General features: G+C 42.0%; 1 protein-coding gene across 2 annotated transcripts in view; it reads left to right on the forward strand.

Moving 5' to 3' along the window:
• The window catches only part of F13A1 (coagulation factor XIII A chain), a 207,029-nt gene that overhangs the window by 129,175 nt on the left and 60,732 nt on the right, over positions 1 to 17,122 (forward strand). The window contains exons 3-4 of one of the 2 annotated variants that reach the window (XM_027676244.1): positions 13,713 to 13,879; positions 16,521 to 16,634. The gene's annotated coding sequence lies outside the window, so the exon portion shown is untranslated. Of the gene's footprint in view, positions 1 to 13,712; positions 13,880 to 16,520; positions 16,635 to 16,994; positions 17,036 to 17,122 lie in introns of those variants that run through there. The other variant, XM_027676245.1, reaches the window with a different exon arrangement.

The following is a 17,122-nucleotide window of genomic DNA, read 5'->3' on the forward strand; positions in this document are numbered from 1 at the left end:
TTATGATTGGACTCTGTCATGGAAAATTAGCCCTGAAGAGGATCTTTAGAAATCTTTCCTTCTGAAGGCAAGTGCAACTATACCAGCATCATCCCTAACAGATGTGTGTTGAACTTCTGAAAAGTACCTAGAGATGGAGGCTTGAAGTTGGGGTCTCAAATTAAATACGCTTTAACAAGATATAGCATTGAGCAGCTGTGGTTACTAGAACTTAGCCTATATTCTAAGGAACTGGAAAAATTATTCATGATTTTAAAATACCAGTGTATATGTACTAGGAAGCCAAGCTGCAAAGCTAATTCAAAATTAAGCTCTGGAGATAAGTGAGAGAGTAAACACCTGGGTCTTGCTGACTTTTTTGGTGTGTTTTTTTTTCCTTTCTTCAAAATTTGAGTGCTTTTTCTGTTTTTTATAATATGGATTTGACTAAAGATATGTAAACATCTTAATACCTTTTGGTAGCGAGGAGGAGGGGGGAGTGCATTCAGTTTGGTTTTAACTGTTACCTTCTACCTTCACTTCACATGGGGTCAGGTGAGTGGGTGGTGTGTGGCAATGCAGTAACTAGTTAAGACTCTCCAACTTCTTACCTGCCTTGACTTTGGAGCCGCTAATTTCGCCTCTATGGGTTTGCAAAAACTCCTACTGAAAATATGTATTCAGTACTAAAGCTTATCTGGTTTAAATATCTGGTTAACTGGTTTTGTCTTTTGTGCTTACTACAGCCTTCTTTAAGCATCCTTTCTCTCCAAAACTGCTGAGGGATGTACAGGGAAAATTATCTGTGAACTGCAGTCTTGACTTCGGAATTAGGTCATGAGTTATTGTCTCAGAGTTTGGTCCTTAAAACTAAGCTGTCAGCAGGAATCATTGAAATTGCCAGGAAATGCACTGTTAAAAAAATCCGCTTGTTTTTAGCTGCACAACTTCTTACCAAGCTCTGTGGGGATTTTATTCCAGGTCCAGTACAGAAAAGGAGACTGCTGCTTGTACTTCAGCAAGGCTGGGATTAGGACATAAATTAAGCCTGTTTTATAGCACAGGTTTAATTCTGTCACATACCTTCATCTCTCTTTGATGTTTCTCTCCAGAGCCAATGCAGTTAAGGCTACAGGGTTTTGAGCTGAGTGCATCCTTTACAGATATGAATCCCTTTTCTAAAATGGGAAAAAGAGAAGTATATTGTGACTGAGAGCTCAGTCCCAGCTTTGCATCTAAGCAAAACCCTGGTCCACGTGCGAGGCAGGAAGTGAATTGCAGAGCTTCAGAAATAGCACAGAAACCTACATTCTGCTTGCAAATGCACCATTCATAGCTTCTGCAGGGGCTGTAGCTCAGCCCCTTGCAACAGAGGCAGCAATCCGGGTGTCGAATAACACATATAAAGCTATGTTGTGATATATACTCACAATAAGCCTGCAGGTAGGAAATCTTCTAGTTGCCTGCAGTATGAAGTAGAAGGTTGCCTTAATGCAAAGGCTTTGCATGGAAATGAAGCTGAGTGTGGCAGAGTGGGACTTTGGAGATTCAGTTTGGTCCTGCAGTGAAGCTGCAGTCAGGTCATGCTTGGTGCACACTAAGGAGAAGTGAGCCTAAATCCAGCACCTTTGGCTGACCATGGGAAGCAGAACCTGGCATTTATGGCTAATGAAAGGTGTCAAAGTAGCTCTAGGCAGGCAGGGTTCCATCCAGTTTGCCTGGCTTTGATTTTGTTTCTCTTACAGTGGGACTGGGTTTAAATTACAGTGGGTCTGTGGAGTGAAATCTCTTAAAATGACCCAGAAAAGAGGTTCAGCTGACCCTGCATGCCCAGCTCCCAGGGCTGTCCCTTACTTTCTTTGCAGATTTCTTTCACTCCTAAGGCATAGCATGGGCAAGAATACACATGTACGCAATACACATGCACGCAGATTGGTAGTGGTGGGACCACAATGTGGGACAGGGCATTAAATGGACCAAGGTGAAAGCAAATCAGCTGTCAACTCCTGCCCTTCCCATGCCAGTGCATGTTTAATATCCCAAGCTGTATCATGCCCTGCGTGGTCTGGTGAGGGAATTGGCAAGGAGTGTCATAATGCTGGCTGCAGATGTGGGAGGTCTGCTGGCATCGTGCAGATGGACACAAACACAGCATCACTGCTCAGCCACTGTGTGGGATCCAGAGTGTCCACAAAATATCGTGCCTGGTACAATCTAGCCACATGCGTGTCATCTGGGTCTGATGGGATCCATGGGAAGTGCCCTCACTAGGCTGGTGATGGTGGGAAAAGTATTGGAGGGGTGGTAGGAAGAAGTTCCTAATTCCACCAGTGCAGCACAGGTTGTTTTTTTGCACCTCTAATGTAATTTGCTGCATCAACAGGCTGCTGAATCTACCAGAATCTATCCAGGGAGTGTTAAAATCACAGAGGACTGAATTGCTTTTTTGGAAGGCACAACTTGCAGAGGAAGTCCTAAAAATCTTTAACTTTCTAGAAGAGCAGAGAAAAACAAAAGACACAGGCATATTCACACTGTGGTATTTTGTCATCATGTTTAATGCAGTTCATAATAAATGTATGTGTGTGCGTGTGTAAATAAGTATAACTTCACCTCTTTGTTAAATAGTTTCTCTACTTATTACTCTAGAAATTTTTCATATTAAAATGAAGAAAATATATAGTTTTATATCACCTAGATTTGCAATCCCATTGTAGAACAAAAGTTTTGTGGTAGCTTCTGTTAGTGCATTTCAAGAGCAAATATCTGAATCTGGTTTATTCGGATACACCAAACACATTTAGTGCAATTGAGGAAGTTATACAATCTTTTGGAATGTCACTTTTTATTTGCCTGAATGGAAAATCAACAACCTATTGTTTTTCCCCACCTCAAAAAATAATAATCTGAAAATTGTTTTAAATGCTGGAAAACACCCATAGGAGATAGAAAATGGAGAAATACAATTGTCAACTTTCCCGAATGATTAATCCTGGATTTTAAATGACAAGCAAAATTTCATCTCAAATGATAATTTTCAGAAAACTACAGCTAAATGAGAAGACAACTTTCCATTGGCCCAGTTGAGTTTATTTTCATCTATACTGCATGGCATCTGTTTCCGTGATTAATCCCACGTGATAACTCAATGTGAAACAGGTTATGGGAAAACAGAGAATGAAAGTAGTTTTGCAACTTCAAAAACACAGCCATTCCCGAGACACTTGGGTTTGCTATTTGGAGTGAAGGGAAGCATACAAGGAGACAATGCTTGAGGGCTGGACCCCCACTTCACCTCCTTGTGTGCTGTGCACTGCTGCCATGCAATGGCAGGACTCTAGGTTTGGGAGGAGTGGTGCTACCACTCTTACTTTGGTAGAGCCCTACAGAGGTATGTCTACAGTCCATGCTACAAATGAGAACAACATCAGCCATTTTCATCCATAGGAGAAGGTTTGTGCTTCTTTTCTCACGTGTAACAGTTTTCTCTGCCAACAGCTTCATTGATCAAGGTATAAATGAAGGTAGGGAACTGACATTTGCTGTCCTCTTGGCATAGAGAGGAATGCTGGCTCTGCAACCTCTTGAATGAAGATAAAAAATGAAATCGCCTTGCTTCCTTTCTCACTAACAGAGAAGGAGGTAGCTTTTTTAAACCCCATGCCTGTGGGGAATTACACATGCAACTACTCTTAACGTCAGCATTGATATTTCTGTATGTACCCTCCTGAAAACATAACCCAGGTGAGCAGAGGTTCTGATTGTGCAGCTTTAGTCCTACTGGATGGAGGAGAATGGGGGTTACAAAAGAAAGACTCAGAACAGACCTGTTTATGCTAAAGGAATATCTACATGTTTACATTTGTAAACATGAATTTCAAGGAATATATATATATGTATATATATATAAAATATTCAGTGTGAAAAATAAAAGGCTATTCACCCATGTTTTGGTATTGTGCTTTAATAAAATGACACTTTCCAGAATCAGTCATGACTTTAAGCCAGATTATGGCTAAAAATATGAAGGGAAGGATCACCACAACAACAATCACATTGCTCCCCTTCTGCAGAGGAAGTGGAAAAACGCTCAAACTTTGCCAACCTGAATAAATTACCCAGATTATCAGAACTGTGAGGAAAGCAATATGTAAGCAACTCTGTGTGTGTTGTGTGTGTGCCTATGAGTGTACACAAATGTATTAACTGGGTTGCAGCCCATTAAATACTTCAGTCAAAAGGGATAACTCTGAAAATACGCTCAGAGAAAAAAAATTACCATGTTTGTACCTTAATTGGCCAGGAGATACCATGTGCAGTGTAGCGCTCACTGCAGTACTGGGGCACTCCAGTCCAGCTGCTGAGCTGGACTCTCCTGCCAGTGGCGGTCTGGAGATGGAGGACATTCAATGCTCACCTTTGTCTGGCATCAATGTGAAGCTGGGAAATGATTGCTTTGCTCATCTTGATTTGGGTACACAGATGCACTCATACTCCAGTTTGGTAGTTGTTTGTATGTATTTGGTATAGGTTGCTCTGCCAAAGGAAATCACCTCGTTAGGCAAGCAGAGAAGAACAGGGATGGAAGGGTGGGGAAGAGGAGTAGTAATGTCACTGCTTGACTTGAAGCACCCTGTGCAGGAGTCTGCACTGGAAACCTCCTCTTACCAGGCTGCTCATATATGAAGTAAAGACAGGCTGACTTTTTCAGAGGCAGCCCAAGGACACAACTTAGAATAGTGGTAATGATGTCATGCTCTTTGGTGAATTCATAATGCATTAAAGACTCTAAAATCATGTTAGGGAAGCTCAAAAGCACAAGGCTTTTGAGGACTGGAAGATAAGATATAGAGTGCAAAGGCTGTGTGTTCCCATTCTCTTGCCATTAGGATAAGCACTTGTTTAGCTGTTTGTTGGTCCAGTAATAAACCCTGAACTGTTGGCTGGCCAGTGGGCTGTTATTGTTTTCTGTCTTGGATTTTGACCTAGAAAGGATCTTCAGTTTTTCTGTGATCACACATTTTAAATAAATGGTGCTTGACTGCTTGTGTCTTTAGCCTTTTCCAGATTCACAGATGTTTTGCAAAGGAGATGTGTTCTCCTGCTGAACAAATGTAAGCCTACTGATAACAGATTTGCTTTTCCTTTTTTTAATGCAGGCCAGTCCAGATTTGGGCTCGGCCAGATGATCTAAGTGATGCCAGAGTACCCTGGCCCTGTTTGAAGTATCTACCAAATGCTGGGCTCAGTATATATTGTAATGTTGATGCAGACTGAATTCCAGTAATTACTCATACCTGAGGTAACATGGCTGTAAAATGGTTAAGATGGCTGCTGTCAGAGCATATGGGGGTCTCTCCTGACTTGGAGTATATGCCGTTCAGGGCCCTCATGTGCCAGTGGCAGAGAGGTACATGAGCAGGAGGTCTCAGTTTGATCAGGGCTGCAGAGCCCCTCTGGCTGAAACCTCCTGCTGTTACCTTCAGCTTGTAAAGAGCAGTTTATGGCAAAATTGTTTGCTCTAAAGTATTCTGCTTTTTGTTTTTCAAAGTGCAAATTTTAAAATTTGGTTGCCAACTCATTTGAAGAGCCCTATGGGCCCACTCACCTTGCTTTATTTTCTGTCCTTTGATATCTGCCACCTTGTTGTGCCCACCGTGACTCCAAGGCTGGCAATCTGCTGAACCACAGAACCTTGCCACATGGCGTGGAGATTTTGTGATAGTTGAGAGTGACACTCTCCACTGCGGTGGGGAATAGCTAACAGCGGCAGCTGGAGTTAATGAATCCTACATCATCCAGGATCAAGGACAGGAATCCCAGAGCTCAGAGGGTTTTACTGAAGGTCTGCTGCAATCTTGATGTGTAAGTGAATGGAGAAGATGAAAGCACATCTGGATGGGCTAAGGAATATATAAACACTGGAATTCTAGTACTTGTTTCAGTGCTTGTGCATTTTTTGTGGGTTTTTACATATATTTTTAAGATTTTCTTGTTTTTCAAGGTAAGGAAAGATTAGCGGTGCATATGGTTAGATGCACGTTTACTATGATTCTGTTATTGTGTGTGAGACCTTTGAAAATAAAGTGTTCCCCAGGCTGTAGTCTAGGAGGGATTGCTATGCATCAATGCAAGATGGCCCTTACAGTGAGTTACACTCTTGTTTGTCTCTCACATAGTTGTTATTTCTCTCCTTGCTTGTTTGATTTAATTTGAAACAAAAGCTATTTTGGTTGTAGGCAATTTTGATTTAGGCATTCAGAAGATGAAACAGGATTAGATCTGTGGAAAACATCACTGAGAAAATCCTACAAGAACAACATATTTCTTCACCCACCAGCCCATCAAAATCAGGTCTGGTCAGGATGTCTCCTCTGTACCACCTTGACTTACCTGTTAGGAGGACAGATTCTGAACTGGATGATAACAGACACTGATTTTCTTTCCCCTTCAAAATCACTCTCTCCAAGCTAAAGTGATTCCTAGCTGCAAAACTCATATCTGTGTTCCTGACAATGAGATAATATGTAAGAAGTCACTAATTTCTTTCATCCAGACCTGTTGTATGAAAGCCTCAAGTATGAGGGATATATCTAAACCAGCTGTGGGTCAGATGCTTCTGCTGCATATGTATTTTTGTGACAGAATTACCTTGCTTGCATTATAGTTTGGGAATAAGAGGCTCAGCAGCCTGTAAGCTGAACTTGGCCTCACAGAGTGCCTTTCTGGGGGGCTAGTTTATTCTCTTTGTTGTACCTTACTGTCAAGTGTGATGGGAAATCAATGATGAACAGGAGGACCCTAATCTCCATGGATACTTGTCTCTACATGGTGTCAAAATCTGAGTTGGCTGTTTATTTTCTCATATTTTACATATGACTAATTTACTTAGGAAGGCAGGGGAAAGAAGAAAGTTATTTGGGATTAAAGTAAAAAATGAGAGAAAGGAAATCTGGCAGTGGTTCTCAACTGGAGCTGCCGGGGAGCTTCCAGAAGCCTGTCCCATACCTGCATCCCCCAAGCTTGTTGTCAGCTCTCACGCTTTGTTCTGTGCTCTGAGCAGAGTCTTGAGGGAACACAGCTACTGCAGCTGCTCGTAGACCAAAAGGTGACCTTTTGAGTAGCCGAGGAATGATGCATTATTTAGTGCATTCCTGGCTAAAACGGAAATGAAATGTTTCCATGAGCAAAATGATTTGTTTGTCCTTTCACCTGGGTGCATCCTTTTCGCATCACACAGTAATATGGAGTGCACATCACTTCTCAGGGTTTCTTCTGGGTAAAGCTTTTGATAAGACAGGTATTGCACTTTGAAAATGCACTACTGTTAACTAGAAAGATGCTACAAACCGAATGTAATAGACTTCAGTTTAGAGGTACTAAGTCTGCAAAAAACAACTTCTATTTAAATTATGTGTAGGAGTGAAAGCTTCCTGGTGAAGTGTATGTCTTTAGACTATCAGCTGATACTGGTGAATACCATAACCAGCTGTTATTTCAACATGAAGTGCTTTACTTCTTTCAATTAATCAAGGCTCTCTTGGAAGGTGCCATAGCAGGGCATTCATTACAGTGACGTTTAATGAGTAGAATATTTGTCATCTGCATAGGCAGAGGCTTCTGTGATAGCCAGGTTCTTAGGCACTCTTTACATCTACTGGGTGAAGGAGGGGAGGCAGATGGGACCAATTTTTCACTATGTCTAACATTAAATTTTTTGCATAGTCTTCCAGACAGATTCAAAGAGGCTGGAACCTACCTTTCCTGCTGACTGTGAACGAAGGCTGTGGTATACTGTGGTACAAGTCCATCTGCTCTTTAACTTTATAAATACCTTTAAAAAAAAAATCTAAGACTCTTTTTTCTTTGAAGTTTCTAACACCATTTATGAAGCCTTAAAAGTGGTATTGCTCACGTGTTTCAGACGAAGAGAGTTGAACTGTCAAGATAACAACTGACTTGAGAATAGCCAATATTCTCCAAAATATCAGCATGTAGAAGAACCTGGGGAAATATCCTGTGTTTACCAGGCAATTTCACTGAGTTCACCAAGCCCCAAAACACAGGAAGGAGAAGAAATCTGTAAAAATGAAGAAGTGCCCAGCAGATCATGCTATCTCATTGGAGAACTCAGTGGTAAAAAATTTCTGTAAAATGATAGGTATCTGCTTCTGTGGGATTATTTTTAGTAGTAAAAGAATACACAGTGTAAGGTAAGTGAAGAGGGATTCAGTAAATAACTGCAAATGTTTCAGTTGCTTGTTTGGCATTGTCTTAATTGTTACAACAAACAGCATGAGATGTTAAAAAATCTTTTACTCAGGAGATAAACATTTCTACTCAGGAGATAAAATGCCTTTAAAAAGAAAGGAATGAAACCCAGATCTATGATTTCTATAATCCAAATTAATTAAAAGGGACATGACTGGAAAAGAATTAACACCTGATCAGCTTTCAAGACATTTCTCTGGCATGCTCTAACTGACTCTGAGCCCTTATTTTCAACCATAGTGTCTGCTCACCCTATTGCAGCACCCTTCCAACCAACCTTCCCTGAAGGATCCAGCAGACATGGTCTGAGAGAAGAACTGAGCACAAGCTGATAAGTGCTCACTGCAGACTCACACAGTTCTAAGTGATGTGGGATTTAGTCAAACAGCAAAGTACAAGCTTCTACTATGACTCATCTGGTGTAAAACCAGTGCTAAGTATTGTACATAATTAAGACAGCATTATTACAGTGAGATACCACTTCTTTTTTTGGTATGGTTAAAGTTTTGAAAAGGTGTCATATTTTCAGCCATCAGAGCTGTGAAGATGAGGAGTTCTGATAGGAGTTCATTCTAAAAGATATCATGGCTACAGTGAGTTTAGACCATAATTTGCACTGTTGCTGAAGCTCTACATGTATATTTCAATTCCCTTTGTTGAAAAGCTGTAGTTTTTCTGAGAATAAACACAACCTTAAAGTCATGTTCATTAGATAACACTTGCAACACTGGCCTCTTTAAAGTTTTCATAATTTTTATATCCAAAAGTCTTATATTTTACTTCGAGCCATATTTCTTAAAGAGGTGCTACTGGCTTTTCAAGTAACAGACAAAAAATTATATTTGCCATTTAATGAAGCAGAAAATGTTAGCAACACTAGTGTCAGTGAGCTGTAGATTCAACATTTGGACATTGTCAGCAGGTACAGAAGTATTAGTCAGCCAGTGGCCCTACCAATGGGAAAGGTTAAGCAAGTAGGTCTTACTTGAAAATCCATTGGCTACTTCTTCAACCTAACTTTACCACCTATTTTCTTATAGTTTCCTAACATGCTGTTTGTACCCTGTTTCATGCACATCTCCAAGGAATTATCCATATTAGTTACAGGAAGTATAGAGTATCAGGAGGAATCCCACGCAAACAAGTCAGTTGGGTCAAGACAGGTCAAGACTCAAGGGTATGAGTTGAAAAAAACCATAATTTTTTACAAGTCTGAAGATTAAGAATTCCAAGGGCCTTTCTGAAAAAATGATCATTTAATATAAAACATGGATCAATTCTTGTTTTGTGTTTGCTGCTGTTTTCCGGATGAGTTTCCAATCTATTAGTGGAACAGTAAATGCTCCTCAGCAACCAACCATTGATGTTTTGAATGGAAATCAAAAGCAGTGTAAGGTTGTTGAAGAAAATGGCTTGAAAGGGAAAGAGTGAAAGATCATATCATTCCTATGAAAGCTGCAGAAGTTTGTGAAGATTACAGCTGAGAGAAAGGTGGACCAGAGAGAGGCCAAAGGGTCAAGGAGAAAATATCTGCCTGCAGAGCTTTGTCCTAGCATGGCTTCTTGCAGGCTCACAGCCCAAAGCTTTCTAGGTTTGAACTGTTAGGGGCACACAAACAGAGGTGGAATTGTGTAAGAGAATGTATTGACCCCAAATGGAGAGACCCCCAGTTGACTGTGGTTATTACTTGGACTTTGTACAGCTTTGACAGGATTTACGCAGCTTCTGGACATGTAAGAGAAATGCTTTGCATGCCTATTCTTTGTGTAATAGGGTTTTAATATCTTCTGGGGAGCCAGGGACCTTGCTGTGGGTGCATGCTGGAGTTGCCCTCCTGATACACTGTCTGTCGGCTGATGTGACTTTTATCTTTATTCCAACCATGAGCTCACCACAAGCCCAAAGAGAGAAGTATTTGTATTCCACTGCACACATTGACAGTAATTTTGTGGATGCAGCACAACACTGTAGAAAGAGACAGGTATATGGAGCATTTAGAAGGCATTAATTTCTTCTTACTTTTTTTTTTGAGTCACACTACAAAGGTTATAGTGGGAATAGCAAATGAAAGAACTTGCAGACTTCACAAAAGTCAAAGCCTACAGCTTGTGTTGGATGGGTTTATTTGGCATACATATGTGATTATGAAATGAATTTTAAATTGCTATTGAACTTCATCCTGGATAATGATGCATCCATTCAATTTCCCTTCTCCCTCCAGAACATCCACCATTAACAAACCAACCAGTCGTGATGTTTTACAATCTGCATTTGAACCTACTTCTCAAAACATTGCACACTTCCTTAAATAGGCAATGACTCAGCTCATTTGCACAGAGATAAGGTCAGTATTGGGACTGAAAAATGGGTCAACAACCCACTTTTGCATTCATCTTTGAAATGAATCAAGAGACAATTGCACTAAAAACTTGTTAAACTGCAACTTCATCTTGCAGAAATGCAACATTAACAGTCAGCTTAAGTGTTTCTGTACAAACAGATATTGTACAGCCTTGATTTTTTTGAGTTGAGCCCATTACAGGGTTTAGGCATCAGGCTAAAGATGGAATTAAACGACTGAAGTTAAGATGTGCATAAGTGTCTTATTGTGTATGGGCCTACACACTAATCTGTGTTTGTACTAAGAAGAAAAGCTGTTCTACAAGACACTCAGGCATTTTAAATTGTATTTTTGTCCTGAACTGAAACAGGAAGTTTTACCCTGTAATGAAATTTAGGAAATTTTTAATTCCAAAAATCTTGTTATTGAGCATACTTGAAACATTGTGTGTCAGTAATGTTGAAACGCTTTCTGACATTAAAATTGAAATATTGCATGTCCACATATGTTACTAAAATAGTTAGAACCAACTGCTAACTAAGCATGCTGGGATTGCCTGTGTTGTATATTACCGCTCCCCAGATACAGAAAAGAGCTGTGGTCTGGTCTAGCTTCTTGGCTGAGGTGCAATGTTCCGTGAACACTGTTTTTCAGACTAGCAGTAAAACAAGGATATTCATTTGTGTGCAATGTAGTGCTGGACCTACTAAACCCTGCTCAGTCCAAACAGATTTAGGTAGGCACATCGCAAGTGTCTTGTACCAAGTCTTTGTTGTGAGTGCTTCAGGAATGTAGGGCATAGACCCTGTGCTTGTGCTTGTAGGTGGTTTGGGTCTTCCTCAGCTTATTGGTTCTGGCTCGGATGTGTCCAAGATGATTCCACACTGTCCAGGAGCCATGGTAATTTGGGCACTGAACCCTCATTTGTATCCGATGCTGTACATGACAACTGAGCCCCTCTGGAGCTGAGGGCTGCAGCTCTGCAGAAGCCAGGCTGGGTGCAGAACTGAGCTGTAGCTACTTCAACTCAAGCTGGGTCTTTACAAAAACCTTAAGGTTCCCTTCCCTGAGCTCCCCAAGCCTGTCCTGCCTTAGACATCCCAGCACCTGTGGACTGCAGCCTGGCTTTAAACTTAAAAGCTAAAATGACAAAATCAAAGCTAAACATGTTTTGGTAACTTCTTACTGACTGTTTTACCATAATCAATTGTCATTTTCTTGAAGAAGTTTCAGTATTGTGGAATCAGCCTTCACTATATGGAAACTGATAGATTGGAAAAAGTTCAAGCAGCTCTGTGAGTATATATCAAGAATGATAGACAAAGTCTTACCAGACTGAATATATTGTTTGTTCTGCCTATCTCTAGATACAGTGGTTGTTCAGAAGGGAGTAGATAACTATGAATAGTCTCTGAAAAAGAATCATACAAATCCTCTGTTTCCCCTGCTCTTCAAGTTAGTCTCTCTTCTCAGTCTCATTGCTTGATGGATCAAGGAGAGTTGATCTCCAGGCCAAGAGCTTTTTTGGGTATGTAAGCTTAAGAAGACTGAAGCAATTGCTTTAGAAAGGAATATTTCCATGGCCCAAGCATATTGTACATTTGGTGACATTTATTCAGACAAATGTTTTATCTAAAATGGCCTTTCCTGTGTAAGTCTCTAGGTAGTTATGGCTTTGCTTTGATGTCCTCTCCTTTTCTTTTGGGGTTGAAATAAATATCTGTGGTCCATAGCCTTTGTGTCCCTATCAGCTTCTGGGTCAGCTGGCCAGCAAAGAAGTTGTCCAATCCCATTTTTGAGAGATGTTCTGTCATCCTTTAAGGTCTCAACTCCAGCAAAACATAAACTAGTAAATTTAGCTGGAACCTGTGAATATCGCCTCTTGGGACAGACCCCTTTGCCCTTGGTTGGCTTCTCTCTTACTCTTTCTGTAAGAAACTAGGGCAACTCCTAGTACCCAATCAACAGAATTCTTTGGATTCAAATGTGAGTAAGAATAGGAGTGGGAAACTGGATCCTATGTTCATAGCAGTCATTATGATTATTTTCCTATTTTACTGCAGTTACTACATGTACAGTCATATTTCTGTCTGAAGAAACAGAACGCCTTCACAGACAAGTACAAAAAGATGCATGTGTTTTCCCAAGCCTGAACTTACGAGCTTGTATGTACTTTACTGTCATCTGACACTTATTGTAAGAATATATTTTACATAATTGACAGTGGCAGCCACATATTCTGAGATAAAAAAGACTGTATTGAACTATATACTGTGTATCACCGATAATGACTTGCAGCAGTACTTCCGTAAAAGTAAAAGCTAATTTAGCTCTTGAAAGTCAGGCCTCAAAACAAAAATAAAATGCTTTTCTGTTTCTGTACCTTGCCTGGGATTTATCTTACCTCACTGTAGACATCGACAGTGTAGACACATATGGTAGAACCCATCACCCCAAGCTCCCTTTGCAGGCAATACAGGGAGCAGGCACTTTTAGGCCATGATTCATCTGACCTATTTACATGTCTGCTGTAGGAGGAGATGAATCACTGCCTAGACTAGATCTTTGCGGAGGATAAAGGGAGCCTAAGATGGCCAGCACAGATGTAGATGCTTGTAAAGATCTACAGTTTCAATTTAAGCTTGCAGTTTGGAACAACAATTTTCAGAGAAGAGTAAAATTTCCTAAGCCGTGTTTTCCTTGCAGAATATGTGTATGAATATATACATATATGGTATTTTTCTTTCTGCAACAGAAACCTTTGCAATAATATCTTTTAAACACTGGCCCTAGACCCCCATCTCCAAATGTTCTACCATCGGAAGAACTGCCATTTTATTTCTCTCTGCCTCTGCCCCTCTTTCACACATACAGACATGTGTGCACATACTGTGTTTCAGAGCTGGACCTCCTGAATTTTCATCATTAACACAAAATATATTCCTCTGTATGTGGTAGCCTGTAACAGAGCTGCCGTTACACACAGACAGATATATTAACTGTGGGGGGTTTTTTTAAACCCAAAACAAAATATGCAAACAAAATCACCAAATGAAGATTTCTCAAATGTGCTTCTGTTTAAAAATAGCAATTTCTTTTAGTTTGTTTTTTTTCCTTCTAGAATCTGCTCTACTCTACCTGCAGCCTTGGTGAGGCAGGGCATCATAGGAAGAGGAACATCAATTTTTGGGTGACAAGTACTGATGCAGAGGAAGGGGGAAGACAAGATTTGATCATCTAAGAAAGTGTGCAAGTTCCCAAGTGAAGCTCTGAGAAGACAAGAGAGAGGTAATGTTGTATTATTATCTATAGAACATCAGAGTTGAGAGGGTCTGGTTTCTGGAGAGTAAGGATGATATCCTCCCAGGTACTCCTGTGCACATGCTGTACTGTAATGTTCCAGTGCATCTAAACACCCATCCAGACTGCAAATGGCACAAGGGTAATATTTTAAAAACAGAGGAAGAAATGAAGCCACCCTCTTGCAGAGCTTTACAATGCTCATCTGTTTCCAAGGAGTGCTTGGTGTAGCTACAGTAGACAAAACATCCCTCCCATCTAAGGCTCTGGCACACAGCACAGCAATCCATTTATGTGAGCACCTGGTTGATCAGTTTGCTTCTGACAGGTCTTGGCACACCCTCTCCTCTGGCTGTAAAGCTTTACTGACTTGTGCATTTTGTGGGAATTTTTTCCCCACAAACTCTTGTCTGGCATGGGAGGACTTGGAACAGAGCGACACTGGCTCTTGCAACAACAGGAAAGTGCATTTTAGATAACCCTTTAGAGTGCAAGCTTTGTAACTATTTAAGGGCTTTTCTGTGGGGATCGGGAGGAAGGGCTGTCCATTATCCGAAGTCTATTGCTGTGGGAAGGGTGCCCATGACTACAAAGGTCTTTGGCACAGGCCACGAGCATCTGAAGGCTGCCTCTGAGAAATGGGTATGGGCTCACAGTTCCCCACAGGGTGCAGTGCAGAAACGGCTTCAGGAAGAGAGAGTGCTCTTTCACCGGTCATCCCAGTGCATCATTCATTAAATATAATGCCCTACAGGAAAATCAGGGTTTCGTGTTTTCCATACCCCCTCCTGCATCAGCCCTGACGTCAGTAGTTTGGAACCACGGAAGTTAAATTAAGGCCAGTGCAGTCTAATAGGCAAGGGGTAGCAAATGCTAAGAAGCCAAGGTAATGAGAAAATACCTGCCATCTGGAGCTGTCATAAGCATAAATTTACATCACTCCCCACAAAATAAATAAATTACAGGCTGCAGAACATTACTCTCCCTGGATGCAAAGCCCCACTCCTGCTGCTGCCACCAAAAATTTTGGCCTCCTCACTTTCTGCATGATCATTGCTTGTGCTGAAAGCCCCAGGGAGATGTGCTTGGGTGCGGAGAGACACCTGCAACCACTGGCTCTGCAGCATAGTGTCTGGAGTGGGATCTGTTCTGCTGCATCCGCGTGCTCCAGTCCTTGCTCTGACGGAAAGTTTTCCTCCTGGCTCTGACAGCAGCACAGCCACTTGGGGAAGCACATGACTTCCTTGGGAGACGGTGTTTCTTATTTGTGTTGCAGGCCCCCAGCAGGCATGGCACCGAGGCAATATTTATATCAGTTTTTGTAACATCATTGCAGCAGCTGCAATTTTGGGAACTGAAGTGCTGGCTGGAAGTGGGAGAGAAAGGCACAAAGCGCAACACGCCACATAGAAATGTGGATGGAAGGGGGAAAAAATGAAAGAAAATCAGCAACCAGTCTCCTCCACAGAAAGCTCATTGTGTTCACGGGTGCCAGGGGTGCCAGTTGCCCTTCAGATGGTTACCGCAGGGCCCATCTGTGTAAAAGTGACTCAATGGAAATTGAAGCTCAGGATACCTGTGATGGGACCAGATCTGTGCCAACAGGGTGCTTGTGCTCCTGGGGGAGTAGGACAGGGGAAGGGGAGTCCCTCAGCCAGGCTTGTGCTATGCTCTGAACAGTCTTTGGCAGTCACCTCTTACCCTTTGGCCATGAGAAAAACACAGTGCAACAGTTGTGTGCAGATTCTCAGGCTGCCCCCAAAACTGCTGCAACCTGGTGCTACACCTTGGCAATCAGCCCTAGCAGGCTCCTTAGCCCAGCTACAAGACCATGCTGGTGCAGCCATGCTGCTCGCAGGTCCCCAGCTGGGATCTCTTCTTCATGCTCTGCAGGTATCCTGACTTATGTAAAGCTACCTTGCTGTGCCTGGGAAATCCCCAGGGAGGTAGGATGGGGGTCCTGTCTTCCAGATGATTTACCTGCTGCTTCCCACTACAGGAATGTGACCTGATTCTCTCCTTTTCAACCCTCTGGCTTGATTTCAGGTGTGTTCAGCCAATAGAGCTTTGAGGCTTCACTGATGCTACGGGGCTGGAAGTAACAGCTGCCTGAAAGAGAGTAGAGTCCTCTTCACTGTGTCTCCTGTTCCTTCATCTACTCTGCAACCAAGGCAATTAAGTGACCTTGGCAGTTCCCATGTATGTAAGAGGGCCTCTTCACTGCCCATGCATGCCCTTAGTAGGTGGTTTCTACCTCTGCTGCCAAACAACAGTGGCTGGCAGAACAGTAGGCCTGAATTCTTCCCTCAACACTGTTTTTTTTCTCCATGCAGCTCCACTAGCCTGTAGAGTTTTGTCTCACAGAGGAGGTGTCATACAGTCCCCAGTTACCTTAGAGCTTGGTGGAACTGAAGAAAGTTGACATGAAGCTAAAATGCTTCCACCAGGAACTACCCCAGACCCTGGTTGCTAAGTGATGCACATTTTATCATGGGTAAGTGCTGAAGGTAATTTGCCCCAAACATAGCTGTTTGGTGCGAAATACCTTCACTGTCCTGGACTGCACAGGGTCTCTAGAGAAAGCTGCTCTGGGCCACCAATGAGCTCTCCATGTCCATGTGTCCTGCAGTCCTCTGCAAGGGGAACCATCACTGTGTCTGCCTGAGAGTACTCTGAAATCCAACACCTGAAGTTGCATCGCAGGCACCCTGAGGAAGAGACATCATTAAAGACTGGCAACATGGTAAGCATGGCTTCTTGGATTGTGTCCCTCAGAAAATCCCCTCCAGTCTCCCCCTTCATATGCCCTAGTGCCATGAGCAGTCCTACTTTGTCTCACATACTGAAACTTCAGTGTCCAAGCTTTTTCCTTAGCCCAAGCACCCTGAAATGCTCCTGCTGAGCAGAACTGGGATAAGACAGGCAGGGAGAGGGAGAGAGGAAGAAAAGACATGCCAGCAGTGGTGGCAGATCCTTGAAGGTGGCGTGGGGAGGGCTTGGCAATCATTTCAGCACTGTCCTATTGCAACAGGAAGGAGGAGGATATACAGAGGTTACTTAAAAGCACCCAACTTTTCCCCTGATTCTATTGCAGTGCAGAAATTCTGCAAGGGAGAAGGAAAAAAAAGACTATCTGAAAATAAGGTACCCTTGCTAACTAAAAAAACTCCTTCCTTTAAGAGCTTACTGCTATTAAATAATTGCTGTGTTTTAAATTGCTGTTTTCAGGGA

The sequence above is a fragment of the Neopelma chrysocephalum genome, unplaced genomic scaffold, assembly GCF_003984885.1.
Source record: "Neopelma chrysocephalum unplaced genomic scaffold, ASM398488v2 Primary Assembly neopelma1_26b, whole genome shotgun sequence".
Lineage (NCBI taxonomy): Eukaryota > Metazoa > Chordata > Aves > Passeriformes > Pipridae > Neopelma > Neopelma chrysocephalum.